Source organism: Xyrauchen texanus, chromosome 3 (genome assembly GCF_025860055.1).
Source record: "Xyrauchen texanus isolate HMW12.3.18 chromosome 3, RBS_HiC_50CHRs, whole genome shotgun sequence".
Taxonomy (NCBI): Eukaryota; Metazoa; Chordata; class Actinopteri; order Cypriniformes; family Catostomidae; genus Xyrauchen; species Xyrauchen texanus.
The window spans coordinates 1,485,639-1,512,221 of NC_068278.1; positions in this window are offsets into that span (position 1 = coordinate 1,485,639).

Below are 26,583 nucleotides of genomic sequence, written 5' to 3' on the forward strand. Positions count from 1 at the left end.
TATACTGTAATTATTATCTCTCGTTATTACATTGTATATAGTATTATATTGACTACACTCCCAGCTCTTTAAGTCATGAAACAAAATGTTATCCAAAATATATCTCCACAATAAGGAAAACTATTACATTAACCTCATAAATCTAAATAAAAGTATTCAACAAATGCCTTTCACAAAGATTTAATATTGATATTAATATTGTATCATTATGTTATTGTTTTATACATATTAATTATAATATAGTGCACTGCAGTGGATATAAATTAATGGCTCTCAGGAGATCCTCATGCTGTAACCACACTAATGCATATATAGGGAAATATGCATATATATATATATATATATATATATATATATATATATATATATATATATATATATATATATATCTACATGTATATGCATAACTATGTTACTCAGCTGCTTGTTCTGCCACAGATTTGATTTAATGAGTTCAATACTGTGACTATAAAGACCCATGACAGCGATAGTCACTAGATGAAATAACTTTAATTGTATTCTGTGTTAATATGTTGTTGAAAATGACACCTGTGAGGACAATTTGGGTTTCATCAACTAATAGATTCAGTCAGTACCTAGGGATAAGGTGCATCATGCTTTTAAAAACATTATAAAAAATCTAAATAAATGATATTCTGTCATGTGAAACCACTTTAAAAAATAGCATCTCCAGTGAGCTTAGAGTGACGTGTGGAGCACATGCATGTCAGCACACAAAGGGACTGTTTCACACAGATATCAAACACACCGCCTGACAAGACCTCCTCTGCAGCGTTGTGTGTGTGTGTGTGTGTGTGTGTGTGTGCCTCTATTCAGACTTGTTCAGTGTACAACACCCCATCAGTCAACATGTGTGCTTTGATCATAACAAAGACCATAACTTCGGACAATTTCATGTCTCAGGGGTTGATTTTTTAGAACTAATCATTTTTAACTTTTTTCCCTTTTTCTCATTGTCTCATTAAAACTCAGTTTTAATCTTTTCCCAGGCCTTTATCCTTTATTTTTTAGTACTTTTCAAATGCCTTTTATATGCAAATTTGACAGTTTTAGCCTTGTCCCAGACCCAAATTATTACATGTTTAAAACTATGATCCTTGTAAAAAAAAATAAAAATACAAAAAATCCAAAGAGTGAAATAAACCCATAAACCTTAAAAATGTAATGTGTTATTGTGTGTTATAAACAAACATCTGTACTCAAGGGGCACATAGAGTTACCTTAAAATTACTATATCTTTATAGATTATTAAGGTCAGGAGTCAAGGATTGACTGGTTAGCACGGGCCAGTTAGCCCCTGCTGGTAGATGTTGTAACTACACCAGTCTGATGCAAAAGTGCATCTTTCTTAATTGATGGCCATTCAAAAGTAGCAGTGTGTTCTGACCAACATTTTTTTTTTTTAAATAAATACAAATAATATATATATATATTGAAACCATTATATATATGTATATATATATATATATAGTAAAATATACTGTCTATACAATATTGTATAGACAGTATATTGTACTATAATAATCTTTACATTATAGTTAATGTTTTGCCAGTGACTGAGCAACAACAAACTGAAACTTTTGGATTCAAGGACTTGTTCATTTTAATTTACTGTGTATCTTGTGAGTTTGTAGACAGACTGCTTGCTGACAGTACACAGAAAAGACTGTGATATATGGCAAGTGTCGGATAAACAATGTTCCAGCATGTATGTAAAGAGAATGCTACACTCTTAATAGCTAATGGAGGGCTTTTACACATACTCCTCCAATGGATATATACGATTCATTGCATTGAAATTGCCTTGACCTCCATGCCAAGGAGTCCTCTGATTCGGGCAAATTGAATTTGACATACAACACAGAAGCAAGTGACGGTCTAGGCAGAGATGGTCTAAACAGGTTTACAGCGTGTAATGAGTCCCAGCCTCACCCCTATCCATCTCACAAATAGGTCTTCCATGCTTGTTTTCTTGATTTTCACAAATAAATGAACAATTTGTCCTTCCTTCCTTCGTTTGGACGTGTCTGACTGGTATAGTACAGTCTCTAATAGGCTGCAGAACATGATGCTTGATGTCTGAGAGCTAAAACTTATTTATTGCTTCCATTGTTATCTATACTCTGAAGGGTGTTGCTGTAAATATGATAAGTGTGTAATGTGAATCTAAGGCATATCATTTAAAGGTGAATCTTACAAAACCTTTTAAAATCATGTCCAGGTTACATTCAGGGCCGTAACCACCACTGACAATGAGGGGGACCAAATATTCATAATAGCGCTCTATTGATATAGTTTTTTTCAATGGTTGATTATTAAATTATTGCATTTGGTCTCTGCAGTATTGTTTTTACTGTATTACATTTTTATTTATATTAAACATATATTAAATAATATACATATTAAATATATATATATAAATATTACATATTTAAGTCAGCATAAGTTAAATCTAAAAAAAGTAATAACACCTTTATATACTTATATTATAAAACAAAATTCTTGACAATTTCATGAGATTTACCCATATGTATTTTTAAGTAATATTTTATAATATTATATTATATATAATGAAAAATGAAGCTCAGTGCCATTAAGGGTTTTTGCATTACTGTAAGCACATACTGGATCCCCACAATATACATCACTATAATAATATTATGCATCTGAATGTTTTATTGTTTTTTTTTTTTCAAATTGAATTTCAATTTGGTTAAAGGCAGTACATGTTATATTACCATGACATTTATTTTACTATTTTACCATGAGATTCCCACATAAGTATTTTTTAAGCTTTCTTGTTTTTAGAAACCAGCAGAATGCACCATGTCTCATTTAAGTCTTGCATTATAAATCATGCTTGTTAAAATCTGTGATAGCTTATTAGTGTGACAGTTGCTGTGACAGACAGTGAAAATGACCACAAGAGGTGTAAGTAAAAAAAAAAAAAAAAGAAAGTGTGTTCTGTCCAGCTTGGTCCTCAATATGTCCAGAATCAAGACTGACATAACATGAGGTCAGTGGCTCAGATGTTTTCCTCATTATTACACTTGAACCTGTATGAGGGACAGACATTATTCAGCATCCACCACTGCTGTATTCTGTCTTCCAGTCGGGTATTTTGAGTGACCGCTGTCCGTGGTGCTGAACAGAGCAGCATGAAACATTCTCTTTCAAGCCCAAGAGGAAGTCCGCTGATTATTTTCAGGATTTCAGCACTTTATTTATTTATTTGGGGTGACTTAAAACATTAACATGTAAGTTTCTTCCATAATAAATAATAACACATTCCTAGTCAACCAATACCTCTGCATGTATGCCCTATGGAATTCAGATGCCATTGATCAGAGTATATATATATATATGTGTGTGTGTGTGTGTGTACAAAGTTTTTATCTTAACCATAGTTAATATTTCTGGGTTGCACCAGCATTTTAAATATTTCAATTATGAGATGAGAGGTTTTTTAATGCCAACATGAATAATAATGCCTAACCTTGCAGGTCAGGGAGTTTTACACTCCAGTGCTGTAATACTGATTTTGAGCCAGTCAAGTGAACGTTGCAGACTAGTTAAAATATCCAGTGGTGCAGCAACGTCAAATAGAAATATGATAATATGAATATTTCAGATATGTCCTGTGACCTCAAAGATGTTTCATCTCTTTGTTACCCCCTCCCCCTTAAAATGTTACCGATTAATTCTACCTTAGCAACTGCTGCCATTCGCCATGATGTCGGGCAAGTTTTTTTTTCTCTTATTCTTTTAGTTTTTTGTTTAATTTAAAATCAAATTTGACAAAAATTAAGGGCAAAGGGCATATATTTGGCTAGAACATTGGGGTGTGGGGGGGCTGTTGCAGCGTGAAGCATTTACATATGTCCATTGATCATGGTATAAATAATGGGGTGGGTTGTAATTGCTTGTTTTGATAATAGGGGGTGGGTGGACTAATTCTCCCTCATCCCCCCTGGAATCTACTCCCCTAAAAGATTACATAAATATGGTAAAACATTGCTGCGAAGGCACTCATAGTGACACAAGGTACCCAGAAAGAATGCACGCAGATTTCAGAGCTCCAAAAATGGAGCCCTTTAAAAGACAAAGACATTTATTTTCTTTTTAACTGTCTAGTTTTTTGTTCTAATACATAATAGTAATGATAAATGAAACTAAAACTATGAGAATACAAATCATTTTTATTCTCCCTAAAAAATTACATAAAATAAAAAACATGGTAACTATGATTTTACTATTGTAATATCATGTTAATTTGTAGTACAAGCACCATGTTTTTTTATAACCATGGTTTCCAAAATAAATAAATAATAATAATAATAAAACACACCCTTCCAAAAATTTGCCATGGTTTCACTCTAGTAAAATTGCAGTAAACATGTAGAAGCCTAACCTGATTCAAAATGAACCATTGTGTTACTATAGACAAACACCGGAAGTGGTGAATTTCACAGATGGAAGCGGTGGCAAAAAGACCCAATTAGCTGACCCAACAGTCCTAAAAAAGTTAGCTGTTACCGTTAAACTGTCTTGTTAAGCTAAATGAAATGTTGACTGTCAAAAGCACAATGGCAAAATCCGAGGGCTTCACTTTTACTGGATTTCCAACAAATGGCTTTGCAGTGAACATTTTATTACATGTATGTTAATAAATCATATCATTATAATAATGGTATAGCTAAAACTATGTATGTATTTATGATGGCATTGTGTCATGCTTTTGTTTAATCGATGATTAGGGCCTAGAACTAGCTGTGTTCCTAGCACTAGTGTACCCAAACCTAGCTAGCTTTGAGCATGAAGGCTAATTTCATTCTGAACTTTTAGCAATATTTAGAGAAGCTAGCTAGTGCTAGCTGCTAATCTGTCAAATCTAACACAACAGTTTGTTGTCCTTCTGCCACCACTTACTGTGCATGTGCTGCAGTGTTTGTAAACAATGGGATTATAAAACAAAGGTCTATAGTAAAACTAACCATGTTTTTATGGCAGAATAATGATAATGATATTGAATGATAAGATTTGAATGACCATAGTTTTGGTTCCTCTCTATTGTTACTATAGCTTTACCACAAATACCATGTGTAACATATTGTTACCATGAAAAAACCATGGTAAATTTCGTGATCAAACCAAATTTCGTGGTCATGGATTTACCACAGTTGAACTATAATTACTTTTTTCAATTCATTCCTATGGGACGTCGGCGTGTGTAATGCTTGTCTGAGGGAGCAATAGTGACCAAGGGGGACACAGCTTAGAAAAATCAGATTGTAAGCTATTTAAAAAAACTCAAACCACTCTAGATTTCCTACACATGACTCTATAAAGATATTTACAAGCACACAACTGAAGAAAGCTATCCATTTGAATGTTTTGGCTAGATTGTCCTTTACATTACCCTATTGTATTGTCAAGGTTGCATTATTATTATTTTTTTCTATTCCAATATTAAAGAAAGTCTGCTTCAGAATTTAAAAATAATATGTCATGTTGGAGAAAAGGGAACCAGGAAAAAAAGAGAATGATTCCAATAAAAATGACATTCTTAATAAAGAAGAAAAAAAAAGTGCTGGATGCTTTTGTGATATTTTACAGGCTTACATGTGGGACACCATACATCAAGGCTTTTCCATTGTATTAGCTGTCTGGAGTCTGAATGATCGCACTTAACCAATGATTCAGATGCTTTCCTGCAAAAACCGATCCCGAGGATGCCAGAAATCGTGAGGAGAAACCTGGCCTAAGCTATTCGTCATAAAGAGCAACACACTCTATTACTGGCTTCATAATATTTATTACAAAGAGTGAATGGGGAATTATTATCTGTAATGCAGGTGAATCTAACCAGAAAATCTAATGTTTCTCAAGCTGTCAGGTTATCTGTATTAATCTGATCAATAAACACCTTATACCCAATAGGAAAAAGGGAAATAAAGGTAGAATTTATGTGGATTTAAACATATTGAAAACATTAGACACTGAAAAAATGGAAAGCAGCTCTATTGAAAGTCCTAAACTAGTACACTTGAAATCAATTTAATACATTTATGCTTGAGATGAGGACATAATTATATTGCATAAAGTCCAAGTGATATTTAACACAGTCATTAAAAAGTGATATGATCACATTGCTATGAAATGTTCAAAATGGATTCAGATTTCTGACAGATGGTGTTCGATGCGATGTGATTTTACTGCGTGCTCAACTAACTTATTTAAAATGAGCTAATGCAACACAATTCTTTAGCACTGGTCTCAACTTTATTTCATTGTGTACAGTCCATCTATGTTCACTTTGTGTTGGGACTATGTGAACAATATGTGTTCCATTAATGTAGTGCTAAAATACATTAATATTATTTTTATGTTAGACAAACATAAAAATAAATTGTAAAAACATTTATCATATTTGTTACATTAGGCTTTAAAGGTAATTATCCTCCAGAGGCCCAGAGATTAATTTTTGTGTGAGAAATAACCCTGTTTCCCTGAGTGGGAACGAGATGCAGCATATTCACTATGGGACACCATCTGAGTGTCACATGATCTGAAGCCCTTATACAATCATGCCAATTTATTGGTTGATGGTGCTTAAAGGGGTCATGACATGGGTTTTTTTATTGTATTATTATGTTCCCTTAGGTGCAATTATAGTATTAATTTTAAAATCTAGTGATTTATGACCTTTTCCCACCCTGTTTCTCATCCTCTGATTCAAACAGTCTGTTTTGGGGGCGTTTTCCATTTAAGACTTCAGTGTTAACGCCCACTGTTATGATTGGCTAACGTCAGTGCCTATGTATCAATTATTGACGCCCCCAGCCAGAACAATATGCAAGTAAACTAAGTAAAAACACTGTGATTATTCATAATGAATGAAATTGCGCTTTAAAAAGTAGTTTAAAGTTTAAAATAGATTACTTACAGTTTGCGTCGTCGTTGTTCCCAGAATAGTCGGCACGGACTTATCTTTGAGCAACAGTTTTCTGGCAAAGCCAGCATCATATTGAGATTTGTTCTCAAAACAGTCATCCTTAAAATGTACAGAACAAACGCTTAAGTTAACACTGCCGTGACTGGGACGTCCGCAAAAATAAACTGCATCCATTTTTCCCTGACGTCTGGATCTTTCGGCAGCTTATTCAGAGGTTTTGTTTGACCACAGCCAGGAACAGCACATCTGTGTGGCATCGTAATTTTCCTGTGCACAAGTAGTCTCTGTCAGAGCTCGCTGTCCATCGACTGAACACTTGTGAGGCGACGGCGATACTGAAATGAGCGTAGTTGTCTTGCGCTTAAAGCGTAGTTATCTTGTGCTGGAGGCGGTCATATGCAAACGCTGGTACGTCACTTCTAACCGTCACGTCACTTCTAACCATGAATCCAGAACGAGCTGTATTTTGAGCTTGATTAAATAAATGATTCGTTTAGAATGGGGAGGACATCTTAAAATATTAAACTTGCAGGACGTGTTAATGATACAAAGACCTCTTATATACCAAAAGATCAAGGCAAATTTGGTTTCTCATGTCATGACCCCTTTAAGGGACGCCCCTAGCACTGCAAGAGTGAAGGAAGCAGTAAACTCCCAGCTCGTAAATCTTCCCCACAGTGGATTATGGGCAATTAATTAATCAAGTGTACGTCGAATGTATAGTCTAAATTAGTGCATTGTGGGTAAGAATGAGTAAACAAAAGTAGGGAACGAGTGGCTCACTCAGAATTCAGACACTCCTACAAAATGGCAGACACCTGAAATAGTGCACTATATAGTGGATAGGGGGCGGTTTCAGACACAGTGAGTGTTCAGCGACTGGGGTTGGTGCCTTACGCAAGCTGAGTACCCTGCGTTTAGATTTTTAGAAGAATTTCTCAGCTTTTGTTCCAAGTGAATTAGTGCCAAGATTTTAAAGCAAAAACAAAAAATAAAATAAGTCAGCATAAAAGTAATCCATAAGACTCCAGTGGTCAATATCTTCAGAAGCGATGTGATATGAGAATGTGTGGATCAGAATCAGAGAAACAGATCTCTTTCACATTCTTCTTCTTGTGTTTTTGGTTATTCACGTTCTTCTCTGCATATCACCCCTGCAGGGCAGGGAGAAGAATGTCTAGCAAAAAATGACAAATATTGATGTTTACATCCACACTATCATACCACTTCTGAAGTTATAGATTTAAATGCTGAAGTCTTATGGATTACTTTTATGCTGCCTGTATGTGCTTTTTGGAGCATAAAAATGTTGGCACCCATTCACTTGCATTGTATGGAGCTAAACATTCTGTCTAATATCTCCTTATTGTGTTGCATGGAAGAAAGAAAGTCATACGGGTTTGGAACAACATGATGGTGAATGATGACAGAATTTATATTAATAATAATAATAGGGAGAAAAAGGGGAAAATAATAATAATTCTGTAATGCATGTTAAATTTGTATTATGTAATTTGTGAAAGTAACATGTTACTAACAACCTGAGTACTCTTTTAATTGGATACGTTCTTACTCTTACTCAAGTAATGATTTATGTTAGTACTTTTACTTCTACTTGAGTATTTTTTTTAAAGTAATTGTACTTTTACTTGAGGACAGTTTTTGGTTACTCTACCCACCTCTGCATAATAGTAATTTTTCGTGCAATGTTTAGATTGATATAAACATTGAAACCACTTTTTTCACAAACAACTACTAGATGGTGCCATAAACATGTGAAACCTACATACCATGGGGTTGTTTGGCTCATCAGCTTAAACATAGAGTGAAACTGTCAAATGTTGTGTATCATAAATGTTCTACACATTTGTATTGTGTAGAACCACAGTCCACAACTTAATTTAATTTTACCAACAAACTTTTTTTCAGTGAACAAGGTAACACAATTGTCCTCACACACTCAAAAAGCTTTGAGGTTAAGAGAGGATGCTTTCATTTAAGAAATGTGTTTCCATGACAACATTTTGAATGAAAGAAAAGTAAAAGTATATGTGTAGGTTATTTGTTACGGTTGATCAGTCAAATGCAATTTCATTCCTTACATTTCATTTCTGAGCCAACATTACAGATGGTAATTTGATATTACAAAATATTCAAAAGTAAAGTAACAACAAAATGACAGAAATATGAACACAGAATGAGTGAGATTGTGCCTCCAGCTGCACAGTCAGAATTCAATATCCAAAGAAGTTCACAGTATTTTGATGTATGTCATTGTGCCAATGTTATGGGAAAGATGTAAATGAGAGTGGGAGTCTGGATAGCCATTGAGGGTAATGAGAGACATTTTGGCACCATGATGAGCACCAGTACCAGCACACTGGATCCTGGTTCCATTTCATTTCATTTCATTTCAGTCACTCAACACAATCAGCATATTGAAAAAAAAAAACACATAAAACAAATCTTAAAACAGAAAGAAGAATCTCATGTTCTAATAGAACAACTTATGTTTTTGTTTGTTTTTTCTTTACTTTTCTTTTTCTTTGGACATCATACACATACTCTGCTCACTGTGAGTGTAATACTGTATGTGTACAGGTTGATGGATCTCACAGAAAAAGATCTCACAGGTCGATTGCTGTGTCTGTTAAAGTCGGACTATGCTTTCCGAATTTCCGAACTGCCCCTCCCGATAGCCCAAGCTGGAACTACATTCATTCTTATGTGCAACATTGCTGACACCTGGGTTCTTACACTTCTTTCAATGGATATTATGTGACTTGGTGGCTGCTTTTCCTTCACTATCAACTTGTGGCAACAGTAGCTCACAAAGCCTTGGGCTTTTTCCAGATGTTGTTTTCACTTTGTTCTCGTTTGTATGAGCTCTGACTCAGAAAACCCTTTCAAAACATTATTTCATGTATCCTTGTAGACAAAAAGAGAAAAATAAACTAGAAATTCTTCCCTGTACTTTTTCTGCTCCATAAGTATTAGGCACATGTCCACCTAGCACGAGCAGCACTCCATTGTGCTGAATTATAATGCCATAAAATAACAAATGAACTTTTATTGCGGAGAAGAGCGGGGACCTTGAACCATTAAACATTGCCATGACGGCTTGTATGGTTGTCATTTATAAAACAAATTGGCCTTTTGTTATGTCACAGCTTCACTTATTTCATCCTTTTATGTGTCTTTTTTTGCACCTCATTCATTTATTGAAGCCAGTATTCATATTTCGGCTTGTTATTCGGTCTCGCCGCAGGGAAAGTCAATATTCTCTCTTCAGCAATGCACATATACAAATATAACTTTAAAGCATTCACAACCAATCCAAAGTTTGGACACACTTGAATGAATTTCATGTTTCTCATCAACCTTTTGATCTAAAGGCTCATTGTAACATAGCATGGCAGGACAGGAAGGAACAGAGGATGAGTGAACCCAAGTGCAGATTATTCTCAATAAAACAAAAGATTAAAAACACAATAAGACTAGACTATGACTATAACATGACTATGACTGTGACTAGACTAATGCAATGGACAGAGCAAGAAACAATGTTGCAATAACAAAACTCGACAATGGACAAGAGAACATGGGGGCTATAATACACAGATTAAGGTTAACAACATAAGACGACCAATGACAAGACTGAACTGATAACAAGATAACAAGTAAATTAAACATGAACCAATGACAAGATTAGACTAATGAAACACATGATTAAAAAAGGTCATGCAAATACGACAGATACATGAAACAGCAATAGTGGGGATTCCATATACATCAGACTTCAGGGTTCCCCCGGTGCACTTGAGCACATATGCACATGCGCAAAAACCTATAAGAACTGCACTTTTGCCTTAACATGGACAAATAAATAAATAATAATTTGTAAGATTTTCAGGCCCTGTTTGTGAAAAGCAGCATGTACTTTATATAAGTAAATCATACATTTTTATGTATTAAGGGCCAGTTAGCACTCCTTTTATTAAAGTACACCCCCCCCCCTTCCCCTGGGGAGGGGCGTGCCTTTTTGCCCCGTCTGCCGGCAGGTCATTCCAGTCTACCTGGACGAGGGAGGGGACAAGGGTAGGGAAACACAAATAATTAAATGGGGGGTACTTCCTGTAACAGTGTAGTACCCCCCAAAAAAACACTGTAAAATTTAAACGAGAGGGAAAAGGCCAACGCGGCGCGGCAGTGAGAGAGAGAGAGAGAGAGAGAGAGAGAGAGATTCAAAATAAAAAACATACTCGCCAGTTATCCGATATGCTGTAGCTTGTTCTTCCCGCTCCAGGCGGTCGGCAGCGAGCCCCTACCTGCTCGCGGTCGGCGGTCTCAGACCCTGCCGCATTTCAGGCTGGTAAATGACTCCTCCGCCCCTGGCAGCGGCCCCGGCCATTGACTCCTCGTCCCCCGGCAGATGGCGTGGCTGCTCGTTGGGTAGACGGTAGTGGCGAGAACTCTACTACGGCGTATCCCTCCTCCTTCACGGATTCCGGCACCAGTGTAAAGAAGTCAATGGAAAGGAGGAGGCGAGAACTGGCTTGACAATATAAATAATATTTTAATGATAAACTTAAACAAACACATACACACACACATGACGGACATGTCCGTAAACTATCTTTCTCTCTCCTGCACAATCCTCCGCAGTCGGCCTTTATCACTCTCGGAGCCTTGATTAGCCTGAAAAGGGACGGGGTGTGTATAATCACGACCCGGCCCTGCCCTCCGCCCTGCCACACATACAAATTAGGCAAATTTTGAAAAGTCATACAAATCCTGACTATTTTGCTGTGAGAGTGTGTTTAGGTTATGAGTACATTACTGTAATCAAAATGAAAATCAAATCTTCTGTGCCGTTCACGTCACTTCCAATAAAGTAAGTGCAAGTATGCAGTTGGGTACTTTCAGTACTGCTGTGCAAACAACTATAGTTCCAAAAATGGGAAAGCATAGACTGATTGTAGCAGACCAAACATTCAACCTCTTGTCACTGGTTTTCTCATGAGATCTGTCTGATTTTTACAGCAGATGTGATGTAAAGTCATAAGGTGCCTAAATGACTATTGATGGTTTGTAATGTCAATATTAGTGCACGGTCAAAATATTTATTATAATAAATATTTATGGCTGTGGCTTAGGTGGTAGGGCAGGTCAGCCACTAATCGCAGGGTTGGTGGTTCGATTCCCGGCCCATACGACTCCACGTGCCGAAGTGTCCTTGGGCAAGACACTGAACCACAAGTTGCTCCAATGGCATGGCAGTCGTGTGTGTGTGTGTGTGTGTGTGTGTGTGTGTGTGTGTGTGTGTGTGTGTGTGTGTGTGTGTGTGTGTGTGTGTGTGTGTGTGTGTGTGTGTGTGTGTGTGTGTGTGTGTGTGTTAAGGTTAAAAAACGCTATATAAGTGCAGACCATTTACCATTCATGTCATCTTCGTAGAACTCGCAATTACACATTGTAAATTGACAGTAGTTTAGAAGTAAAAAGAACAAATATTGCAGCGGCCTCAACAGTTAAAAGTAGTTAAAATAAATTATATGCCATTTTAGTTACTTTGTTCTTAAACATTGTGCAAAAACATATAGATGTGAATTAATGAATTAATGTAGTAGTAAATCTTTTGCATCTATCAACACCAAAGCTGTTTCAATGGGTGTTGCCATAACAACTAATAACTTTCAAGGTGTGAGGAAGTCAGCACCTCCAAAACTGTGAGAATCTTTCAAAGATCTTATGCCACTAACCTAACAAACTTTCCGATGATTAGTTCTTCCTCAAATGTACTCATTTTATCAATCTGGTACCTACCATAGGCGTTCCGAGATTATGCTTTTTAAGTTCAAGAAGATTCCACAAGTGTTAAACAAGCAAAAACTCCAAGAACAGCTAAATTCTGTACAAAAGCATGCTCTCTCATTTATGTTTAAAAGCACTTTAGAATATTGAAGAATCCACTTACATTATTTAAAAAAGAGAAAAGATTTATACGATTCACTTATGTTTAAAACATGGAAAAAAAAATAAAAAAATTATTATATGTGATTATATGGGAATGACTAAAAGATAAATAAAAGGTGAATGAATACAGGGTTTTTTTAACTTTTATTTTTTAGATTAAGATTAGATTTAGATTAAGGAGTCCAGCAGAAGGTTATTTGGCCTCAATAAACTGTATTTTAGAAAGTAAATATACATGTTTAGCATTCAGTATATCTTGCTTGTGTTTTGTCCTGTTAAAATGCTACCCAATTAACTAAATAAAGGGCCAGTTAAAGGGCTTTAACTCGCCACTAAACTGTTTTCAAATAAATATAATCAAAAAATCAATGTTGGCCAGGTGAAGATTGATCACAAAGTAATAAACTAAATTTAGACAAATCACAAAATTAGGAAACAAGGCTGCAAAAAATGCAAACCTAAAATCAGCAAAAATAAATAAATAAATAAATAATAATTTGTAAGATTTTCAGGCCCTGATTGTGAAAAGCAGCTAGTACTTTATATAAGTAAATCATAAATTTGTATGTATTAAGGGCCAGTTAGCACTCCTTTTATTAAACATTAGTAAACATGAAATAAACTGCAACTTGTTATATTTGTTACTGAGAAAAACAAAAGTTACTTGAACACTTGAAAAACATACTAGTTACAACTGTAACCCTGCTTCCCTAAAGGGGGTAATGGGATGCTGCGTCAGTAGCTGACGCTATGGGAAACTCCTCCCAGTAATGACGATCTCTAAAGCCCTTTAAAATCATACAAATCTATTGAAAGATTGTGCTTGGTGCTCCGCACCTTGTGCGCGTGTCATCGTGGCAATATAAATTGGAGCACAGGTCCATTTAATCAGAATTGTTCGACTGAATGGAAGAGAACGCATCTCTCTGTCCCTAAATAGCAAGAAATCGGTAATGCAGTGAGTGTATGCAGCATCTCATTCCTTCCTTTAAGTAAAGCAGTGTTACAGTAGCAATCAGAACATTCCCTTTCTTGTCGGTCACTTTAACGCTGCATCAGTAGCTGAAGATATGGAAAAATGTGCACCAAAACGCCATGCTACTGATTCCGCTTCGTATTGAGCAATAGGATATATTGTGTGGCTTTGGCATATAACAATGACACTAGCCATACTGGGTAGTCAAACACTGTACAGAACATAATGTTGCAGTAAACATTGAGAAATCAACTCTCCTTCACAGCAAGGATCAGTGAAGATGGAGAGGAAACATAAAAATTATAAAACCAGGCAATGGTGTTAAGGGAAACCCAGCAATGACACACCTTTCCCCCATGCCCTGTAGGAGGATGTACTTCTGGTATTAGCTTTAATTAATCATTAGTGAGTGCATCAACAACTCAGTGAGATGGTCTTTTTTAGATCAGGGGTGGGGAACCTTTTTACCAGGGCCATTTGAGTATTTTCGAAATTATTTGAGGGCCATACAATTGCTTGCAATTTCTGATTGTGGGTTGAAATTCATTTACGTATTCCATTAAATGCTTACACACCAAAAACACCCAAAAGTTTGTCTATTATACAATATTTTGTGTTGTTATCATTTAAAATTATTTTAAACATTATTTGAAAGGAATTTTTATTTCAGGTTAATTGAATCAAGGCAATTTTTTTGCTTTTCAAATTATTTCTCAAATGGTCTTGCGGGCCTTATACGGCTCTGAGGCCTGACGTTCCCCACCCCTGGCTTAGATACTGCCAATCCTTTTGAATGGCCTCCAAAGCAGACAAAGAGCTGATCTGTCAGCCTGAATTGACTTGTATGTCAAAGTACATGCAAAGCACCCCCACAAGGAAAAGCATGTCTCTGGGCAAAAAATCTCTGCACCCTGTCCGATTTAAATGGAGGAGGAGAGGAAGCATGTAATGTTACCACCTGAGCTCTGAAGGGAGTGGCCAGAACCTTGGGCACATAACCCTCCCTAGGCTTAAGAACAGCTTTTGGCATGCCAAGTCCAAATTCCAAACAAGAATCATGGACCAGCAGGACCAAAAGTCCCCCAATACTATTTCTTCTTCAGATGGCTCAAACGGGTAACATGTCAGCACATTCAGTACAAGCCGTAAGTCCCAGACCAGGACAGTAGCGGGGTGAGAGTATCTCAGCCAACTCGCACCTCACAAAAATGTCATGACCAATTGTTGTTTGCCCACAGACAAACCACCCAAAAGGGTGTGGCCCACCGCTATAGGCAATGACATACACTCTGAGTGTGGTGTCAGCTCTGCATCTAAATGCTCTTTTAATAAGTGAAGCAGAGTTGGGTCCTCATTTCGAGAGGAACGCCAGTCAAAGAAAGTTAGACACGTTAAGGCATATAGCCACCCTGTTATGGGGCTCTGGCCTGCAATATGGCGTTGAGTGTCTATGATACCCAAAATGTAAGACAATGATAACATGCAGGTAATTTTACTATTAAGTGTCTAGAAGTTCATTTGGAACACTCTTTCAGTACAACATCAAAACTATTACAAAAGCAAAAGTGCATTTAACTTCTTAAAATTGGATGTAGAGTCTTTTTCCATGGATATCATTTTTGGAATAGTACCATCTTAAATATATGGGTAACTTTCTTTGAAGCCCATATTTATAATGCATTGTCAAGGCATTACACATGCATTACACTGCATCCATAATGTCTTATAATACACCTTATAATAAGTTATAGATTCTCATAATTAATTATAACTACAGTTATAATAAGTTATCAGACTTCATAGTTATACTTAAGAGTATAATGTATTATAACACAAGCAATATCCAATTTTAACGCAGTAGAAGCTAAAAGCTTATTTATTTATTTTTGATATTTTTGTTCTTGGTGTACAATATTTGCTACATGTGTGATCAACATACATATTTAATTTTTTTTCCGAGAGAGTTTCTAATATATTTTAACCTTGTAGTTATACAAGTGTATTACCTAATATCCCAAAATCTGTTTATATTGAATGTGTTTTATTTTGTATTTTGTGCATCTGTGATATATATGTAACTTCCAGCATGACTTGTAATGTCTTATAACCACTTAAAATATGTTATGAATGCTTTTAAGAATACATTTAAGCATACCTATTATATACACTCACCGGCCACTTTATTAGGCGACCTGTACATCTACTTATTCAAGCAATTATCTAATCAGCCAATCATGTTGCACCAGTGTAATGTATAAAGTAATGCAGATATGGGTCAGGAGTTTCAGTTAATGTTCCCATAAACCATCATAATTGGAAAAAAAATTATGTCAGTGATTTAGAGCATGGTATGATTGTTGGTGCCAGACGGCTTGACCCATATCTGCATGATTTTATACATTACACTGCTGCCACACAATTGGGTGATTACATAATCGCATGAATATTTAGATACAGGTGTACCTAACAAAGCGGCTTGTGAGTGTATATTACACACTATATATATATATTATATATATATATTATATATCTTATGTAGATAAAATTGGATGCTGATTGTGTTATAATGCATTATACTCTAAGGTATAACTATGAATATGTGGTTACAATTATCTATGAGAAGTATGATTATATGGTGTATTATGAGACATTAATAAAGCATTATGATGCCTTTGCAACACATTATAAATATGGGCTTTTTAGAAAGTGTTACAGATGCATTGTAAAGATAAATTAAAATTATTACTGTTATTAATAATAATACACACATAGTTTTCACCTAAAACTGTAGTGCTGCAACTGTTAATTCATAAAAATAGGCTATTTGAGTGCCCTCTCTGTGGCCGTGAACATGATTTAGTGAGGAAAAAATTAATTTATGAAGTCTGTATTTAGACATAACTTTTTTATGAACAGCACTGCAATAATTGGTTTAATTTGCAATGTAAGAAAGATAGACTGATGCTCGCTGATGTTAGAGATGACAAATATATATATATAATTTAATTTTTTTGATCTCCAGAACTCCGTGCTGAAAGAAATGTGAAAAATCTGAAAATATGGAACAAAATCACAACATTTTGAAACCAGATTTTGTAATCCAGAATATATGTAATTTGTTACTGACCAACACTGAGTCTATTTGAGCTTCTTCAAAGTAGCCAACCTTTGCCTTTGTCTAGATTACAGCTCTGCATACTCTGAACATTCAGTTTGTGAGTATCGAGAGAGACACAGAAAGATAAAAGACAGATTTAGATCATGTTCATCTGAGCGATCACTTTCGGAAAAGCCCGTTAAACAGTACAACTGAACACTGTATTAATACAGAGGGGCTTTTAGACTCTTATTTCAGGCCCACTGGAGCTGTAAAGTCAATAAGGTCTGTGTGATATTTGAGCAGAGAACTAAATCTGTGAGGCATAGTTGCAAAGTTTGGCTTATATAGTCTTGACAGATTTTTAATGGAGCTTTTGATCACAGGCAGATCGCAGAGAGCTCAAAGCTCAAGAGTTGTGGGGCATGGACCGGACATGCATGATTAATGCATCCCAGAGCCAGATGAGGTCTTTTTAGCGCTTCCTCTTGCCTTTATTCAAGGGAATGTGCAGCCCGTCGGGCACCTTTCAGGGTTCAGCTGCCTTTGTTCCCAAACTAGAAAGGCAGGATAAAGGAACACAATCATACATAAGAAATGACTGTTTCATCCCTGCACGCATAAGCACTAATACACACATCTAATCAGTGTCCTTCACAAGGGCTAAAGGTTCATCTTTGCATCATTCATTCTTTGCCAGTGGTCACCATTATGTATTATGCTACAAAGGTAAGCGTCGCTTCAGGATTAAGCTACACGTGATCTTTGAAAAGCAGAACACAACAACCTTCAAATCGCTTGATGCATCCTCACCAGATGGTCTCGCAAAGCTCAAAACTCATATCAGAAGCTGTCACAATAATGTATTATTGCACCATCTCAACAAAGAAACATTTGAATGAAAAAAATCACAATTTCTGAAATACAAATAGCATCCTGTTTTTTCCCTGTAATACACATTATGCATTATTCAAGAACAATAGTAATATTCCAAAATAGTTAATTTGTTTTAAGGCCTTTTTGTGTTTTCGAGGGAAAATTACTAAACTAAATAAGTCTTATGTTTTCTCTATAAGACTTAAAAGTCTTTTTTCTACAGATATATCTCTGATTTAGGAGGATTGGCTGGGCAGTTCAACTCTTAAGAACACTCTCATTCTTACAGACTTGAGAAAAAGCAACAGTTGTAGTTCAGATAGAGCCACAACTTTCAGTCATCAATACAAACCAAAATTCCCAGATAGTGTCAAATATTCCAAATATTTTCAAGACAATTAGAAAACAATAGAGTAACATATAGCATATAGACTATGTATGTGTACACGTACACTGATGAGCCAAAACATTATGACCACTCACAGGTGAAGTGAATAATATTGATCATCTCCTAACAAGGCCACATGTCAAGGTCTGGGTAGATTATATGGTAAGCAAAAAATCAGTTATCGTAGACAACGTGTTGAATGCAGAAGAAATGGGCAGGAGTAAAGACCTGAGGGACTTTGACAAGGGACATACTGTTATGGCCAGATGACTGGGTCAGAGCATCTCTGAAATGGCAAGGCTTGTGGGGTGCTCCTGGTCATCGATGCACGAGAGCAACGAAGGCGATCCCATCTGTTCCGAACTGACAGAAGGTCTACTGTGGCTTTTAATGATTATCATTCATTTTAATGATGGTTACTGGAGGAATGTGTCGCAATACACAGTAAATCGCACCATTGCATATGTGGCTATGTAGCCGCAGACCGGTCAGATTGCCCACGATGTCCCCCGTCCACCATTGAAAGTGCCTACAATGGGCATGTGAGCATCGGAACTGGACCTTGGAGCTGTGGATAAAGGTCACCTGGTCCGATGAGTCCCGTTTTCTTTTACATCACATGGACGGCCGTGTACATGTGCGCCGTTTACCTGGGGATGTGATGGTGCCAGGATGAACAATGGGAAGACAACAAGCCAGTGGAGGGAGTGTGATGCCCTGGGCAATGTTCTGCTGGGAATCCCTGGGTCTGTCCATTCATTCGTCAATTTGACACGTGCCAACAACCTAAACATCACTGCAGACTAGATATATTGCCCCTTCATGGCAATGGTATTCCAATGGTATTATCATTACCCGGCCTTCAGCAGGATAATGCGCCCTGCCACACTGCACACATTGTCCAGAAATGGTTTAATAGATGTTGCCCTGGCCTCCAAATTGTGCTGGACCAACAAGTCTGATCCACAGTGGCTTCACCTCGAAACTCACAGGACTTGAAGGATCTGCTGCTATTGTCTTGGCGTCAGATACCACAGGACACCTTCAGGGATCTAGAGTCCATGCCTTGGCCGGTCGGCACTGTTTTGGTAGCATGCTGAGGACCAACTACATATTAGGCATGTGGTCATAATATTTTGGCTCATCAGTGTATATGGAATCATGATTATTCACCATTGTTGACAATTCATTTTTGAACAGAAAATCAACCTTATATAGTGTGTATTTTTATGAATCTTTATATCTCTTGTAATAAACAAAGACATAGATATTTTGTCAATGTAAACTTATATAGATATAAAGTAATCATAAAAATATAATTTATGGAAGTGCAAAAAATAAATACAAATGAAAACACTATTGAATACATAGAATAAATAACACTCATACATACACTTTTGTTGCTTAAACAGTTTGCTTCACTATTTATAAGAGAGATATTGAGGAACTCTAAAGATGTGTGGGAACAACTCCAAAAAATGGATGCGGTACAGGGAATGGAATGAGGTCCTGGGTCACTTAAGACCCGAGATATGCGTATAAGGGTTATTTTAAAGACAATTTGTTAACTGTACTATTAACAATTTCGGTATGTGTTGGGTTGCCACTTGATGTTCAAGGTAAATGCTGAGTTCAGAACTATTGCTATAGACTTTTCAAGTTGTTAAATAGAGAGTTTGAAAGCACCCACACAACTGATGTAGCATTGTCATTATGCTCTCATTTCTAGCTCTCATCAAAGTGTGTTTAGGTTGTCATTGCTGTCACAGGGCCTTGAGACGCCACTGGGTGACAGTCATTGGCTCAACAAGGCCATTGTTCTGAATGTACAGAGAAGCCAAAATCATGGACAAGCTTGAGAGTTTGTGTGCTGCTGGGTTCTCTTCAAACTCAGCCATCTGTGCCTCCAATTAAAGCCTTTCACTGAGCAGAATTGTTCCAAGGATGCAATCAATACAGTATCTCACAAATGTCCAGGATATGGAGCTCAGCAAGATTAACCCTATATGTTCTCTGTGTTATATAAATATAATAAAAACAGGTAAAAAGTGGGCCTTGGTAGCTCAGTGGTAAAAACGCTGGCTACTACCCCTGGAGTTCGCAAGTTCGAATCCCAGGGCGTGCTGAGTGACTTCCGCCAGGTCTCCTAAGCAAACAAATTGACACGGATGCTAGGGAGGGTAAAGTCATATGCACGACCTGATTTTGCCAAGTGGTTGGGGTAACCTTCTCGTGGTCGCTATAATGTGGTTAATTCTTGGTGGGGGGCGTGGTGAGCTGAGGATGGATGCCACGATGGATGGCGTGAAGCCTACACATGTGCTATGTCTCTGTGACAATGGGCTCAACAAGCCACATACATAAGATGCGCGGGTTGACGTCTCCGATGCGGAAGCAGCAGGGATACGACGCGAGTCACTAGGTGATCACAATGGCTTAAAAGCCCATTGGGAATTGGGCATTCCAAATTGGGTGAAAAAGGAAAAAAAAAATTGGGGTGGGGCCAATCCATATGTGGAGACAAGAATATTAAGTCTACTAAGTTATTTTTATTTTTATAGCTCTTTTCACAACACAAACTGTTTCAAAGCAGATTTACAGAAAATTATTCTCTATCATAGGCCACATACACACTACACAGTTTCAGGAGTGACAACCACATTTAGTAAATTGTAAATCCCCTAAATTTTCATTGCATGCGTTTATGGAATACAGGAGTTACCATAGCATGATAACCACAGCACTATAAGAATCGCAGTGTGTATTTTTTTTAAGCGCCGACTAGCTGCTGTTAAACATTGCGCTCTCTCTGGACTTTAATGTATGGGTAACCTCAAGACCAAAGGTGTGACAAGAGAAATTAGACTGGAGAGAGAGAGACTGAAATATACTGTATGAATGAGTGAAGACACATACCTCTGTTTGTGTGATTTGCACGAAAAGAAGACGTAAACATCTCACACGCGCAATTCGTCACGTGCGTAGCAACTAGCTGTACGTTTCAGTTCTGTACACATTAAGGGTTGCACTATTACTGGTTTTTACTAATCATCTAGTTCAAACTATTAATTGAGCTATTTGTACAATGCAACTAGTCATGATGTCTAGTATACACTACATGGAATTCACCTGGATTTTTCAGGAGTTTTCAGTTGTGGAATGAGGTTGTCACTCCAGTAAATTATGAACTGTGTGTAGAGGTTGCACAGACTAGTTGACTAGAGCTATTGTCAACTACACTGTCAGCCTGAAGTCAAATAATCGCTTCCCACATGACTTACAAAATGTATCTGTAGGAAATAGAGCGGGAATCAGATTTCCAAAATGTAGGATGGCAAGGGGAAGACTCATTAATATGAATGAGGAAAGCTATACCAGATTTGTTAGGGTTAGGTTTTGGGGTTGGGTTAAAGTTTCTCTGACCAATCAGGTAGCGCTTTCCTGATAAATATTACATATATCGTCCAATCACTTATCACTTTACTCATGAATATAAATTACTCTTCCCCTGCCATTCTACATGTAGGAAACATGTCAGCAGGTGTGGAGGAAAGAGCGAAGTGGTTCAAATGTACTATGATAAAGATGACACAAATGCTACATTGACCTTCAATATATGCAAAGAATACTTCAAAAATATGAGGAATAATATGTATAATCATTTAAAAAGGGACCCACTTGCACTATTTACTGATTTTCAACAAGTAAAGCACATCTTTGTGTTTTGGGATATTTGACATGGTTGCTGTTCATGCCTTCAAGAACATGAGCCCACTATAAGAAATTGCTCACTATTTGGCAAGTACTGCATGGAATACTGCACTTTTAATGCATGTTGTTTTAACAGCATATCAATGATTCATAATGCATTTGTAAATGTATTATTAGTCATTAATCAACACCGTTATAACGGGACTATCAATGTAAGGTGTTACCCATATGTGGGTGGTCAACAGAACCATAGTTGTGGTGTGATATGCTTAACTCCTATATATATATATATATATATATATATATATATATATATATATATATATATATATATATCATGCATTCAACCACATGTAATATTTTTACTTTTAAAGATTAATTTATAATTGCTAGAGTATTTAGAGTTAACTAGTAAAAGCAAAAAGGTGAAATGTTACAGGAATTTGAACATTCACTTATACATTCATATATATTTTAATCTAAAGTATTGATATTCAGGAGAATTGACAGCATTGTCAACTACACATAGTCAGGCATATACAAATGTTTTCCAAAATAAGCTGGTTTGTAGTTTTCACTTAGTGCTATACTTTCATACAACAATAACAGTATATTTGTTAGATCATGTCTGTAAAAAACCTTTTAGGTTGCAAAGTTCACTCAGGTTGCAATACAAGAGTACCCTCATTGGCAAAATAACACTGGCCAAATAACACTGAAAAAATCTTGAGCTGCCTTTTTTATTATATTCATAACTGAGTGGATCAAATATTGATACACACTGGCCCACTTCATCCAAACATCTCCATGAGGATTGTCCTGATTGCCCACATAAGCAAAAACCATGTGAAATGGTCAGTATACACATCACTTGTCTTATTGTCTTAATGTCTTATTGAGAGCAGGATCAGCGGGACACATTCGACTGGATCGCAATCAGCTACACAGCCAGATAAGCCCACAGACGACTGGGATTTAGCTATTACTCCCACAATCCACTAGAACAATATTTAATTTTGATCTTATCTCAGACTGACCTGAAATCTTATCTGGCATTAAATATTAAACTACATCAAGGCAAACGGGGCAGCATGATGGGTCACACCTAATGTCATAATTTAAAATCTTAGTATAATGCAATTACTATATTAATGGAATAGTTCACCCAAAAAACATAAATTGTGTCATCGTTTATTCACCCTCATCCACCCTCTTTTTCCCTGACATGTCCTCTTTTTCAGACCTGAAATATCATCTGGGCAAGCACCCAATAATTGTAGTAAAACTAAACTAAATTGATTGGACATATTGAAAATGAAGTAGAAAAAAACTAAATAAAAATGTGAAATAATAATAACTTTGATTGTAATGACTAAAATAGCTTTCACTATCTTTGGTGTATGTTTAAGAGGAGGGGAAAAATCATCAAATAATTGAAAAAGTCAACAGAACACAATAAGAAGTGTGTTGAAGGACAGTTTTGTCTTCATGCACCAAAAGCATATGCTTTCATTATGAAACCACTTTGAAATTTGTACAGCAGGATACTAATCATAACATTTTGAGGTGTTTTTGTTGCATTTAATTTGACATATTGTTTTTCTAAGTTGTGACGGTTAAAATAAGCTTAAAATATTGATGTTGTGTTGACGGTTACAATTACAATTCATGAACAGATTCATTCGAAGTTGACTGGGACTCGGTCTGTTATGTACATGGTCTTGAGTTACACTCAGACCCTTTTGGACTCGGACTTGACTCGCACTTGACTAAGGTGGACTCAAACACAAGACTAATTTTATCAAGGCAAATCTCACACATGAACTGCCCAAATACAGACAGCACATTATATGCCTCACCAGAGACATACACTGGATCATTGCTACACAACAATAAATGATGCATATTGCTCTGTCCCACGTGTAGCTCTAGGACACTCTGATCACTGTCTGTTTACATTTTTTCTGACCTACAGGCAGAAACTAAAACCAGCTAAACCTGTATTAAAGACCGTAAAAAGATGGACCAATGAAGCAGATCTGGAACTAGAAGCCTGCTTTGAATACACTGATTGGAGTGTTTTAGAAGCTGCAGCCACAGACTTGGATGAGCTCACAGATACCTGACAACATATATTAGTTTCTGTGAGGACATGTGCTACTAGGACTTACTGTATTTAACATACAACAACAACAAACCATGGTTTACAGCAAAACTCAGGCAGCTTCGTTAGGCTAAAGAGGATGCTTACAGAATTGGGGATAAAATCTTGTACAATCAGGCAAAATATAGACTGACAAAGGAGATTAGAGTGGATAAAAGAAGCTATTCTGAAAAGCTGAAAAACTGCATCTGTGTGGAGAGGCCTGAAAGTCTTTATCAACTACAAGAACCATTCCCCAAGGGAATCAACAACTGGCTAATGAACTAATTGTGTTTAAGGTTTGAAATGCCCTGTCACACAATCCACACCCACTCCGACCTTCACAGCACACAAACATTTACACCTCCTGCCACCACCCTTCTCCCCTCTCCTGCTACTCAACCTGCACTTAACCCTCTGGGGTCGACGGACGCTGGATTTTTTCGTCATTGCAGCAGGCGATGGCCACCCTCTTGGTCCAGGACCACGTCGACGACTTCGCCCAGATGTGATTTCTCACATCATGCCCCGGCGCCGCCCAACCAGCGCACCCCGCCTGCTCGCCGAGGGCGTCCCCCTGCGACCAAACAACAGGCAGCTCCGCCTCAACCTGGGCCCAGTTCTCAGCACCTCGCAGAAGGCGTACGCCCCCCCGTCTCTAGGACAAGGAAAGCTCAGAAGCGCTCCTGAGACTGGCAACCCTGGCAGTCAGATGTTCGCTCCGGAGCTGGCACCAAGACCACTCCTTCCCCCGGTGGAGGGCCGGGTGGAGAATCCTTGTTTTCATTACTTTCATTTGTCCACATTCTCAATAAAAGAGCAATTTCCTCCAGCCAGTGTGCGCTGTTCTTACGGCACCCCAGCCCCAAAACTCTACAGTCCCGGCTCCCTGGGCACAGTTCCCTCGCTAAAATGTATTGATTGGTTTCTATGGGAACAAATGTCATACGGTATATTTTTTACAAGCCAAGTAGTTTCGATATCATAAAAATTCTAAATCCTTTACAAATAATTGTGAGTTTTCTACTTGATCTAACCCATAAAAACGTAATTTTGTTGGTGAAAACTAATTTGCCAGGTGGATTTAGTTACATTTACAGAAACAACTGTTCATAAATGCTTTATAAAGTTTTAATCTGTTAATTTGAGATGTTACATTTGTTTATGCTTCATCTTAATGCTCATATTAAAATATTGTTACATTGTAGATACTTACGTTATAATAACATTATTATGTTATTTTGTAAGTACACCACATTTAAATTGTGCTTTTGTAATGAATTAAACTGTGGTGTATTGGTTTCAGGGATATTGCAATGTGAAGTTTCTCAAGGACAAACAACTTTTAGCAAGTGACTTTATTTTATGAGCCGCTAACACTCTTAATAAATGCAAAGTTTTGAGATTAAAAGTTTTGAAGTTTGAGGTTTAGATATCTGAAGAAGCTCATTTTGTTTAATATAAAATGCTCTTAATGAATACATTAATGATGATAAAATTGCAGTACACTGAAGAATTACCAGTAAGCACAGATGCTTATCTCAGAACCTCTTCTAGTGCTAAATTGATCTGTCGACACAGAACATCTGGTTGCTTATTTTCCATGATAATGAGCTCTGGTCTGTTAAACAGAACTTCTTTTTTTTCTCGCTTTTTCTCTCTCTTTCAGTTTGCATCATGAAAATCACGGAGGTCATGCTAAAATAATGAGAATACTGCATCAATTGATCATGAATATGAACTTGTGAACCTGTGTATGCTAAAACCATTAGCAGTGACACAAGTTTTGTATGATATAGTCAGTAGGTAGACAGTGCGGCAGCTACACATAACTCAATGTATTACAGTAGCTGATAATATAGTATATAACGTCAACAAAAATTGGAACAGGTTAGATTGAATGCTGTTATAACAGATGTTTAAAAACTATTATGTGACTGATGTTGTTATACTTCCTGTATCAATCGAAAACTGTAGTTTGACTTTTCTTTAGCTAAAATTGATTTGTACATACTGAAATTCAAAACACTGCCCCGTGTGTCCAAAGCGTTAAGTGTTGTTGGGCATATGGGCAAGATATATCCAGCTAACGCCTCACAGCACCAGCAGTTTCAGAGCAGAAGCTCCAGGACAGCAGTCTGAGGGCATGAGTAAGGGCGGAGCTATCACATGCTATTTTTATGGAAGAATTTCACTCAATTACAATATAAAACATAAAGTCCAATGAAGTGAAATGTCCAAAAGCTAGTAGTTTTTTTGAGCCGTACAGGCTGTAATACAGTGAAGAGAAATACATATTTTATAATCTTTACCCACCAACCCAGACACAAACCCAAAAACCTAACCATCAGCGGAGTAAAAATGTAATGTTAAGGTCCCAGTGTACTTCATATGTAATCGAAGACTGAATGGGTGTGACGTCATTTCGAACAAAATCTGGCCA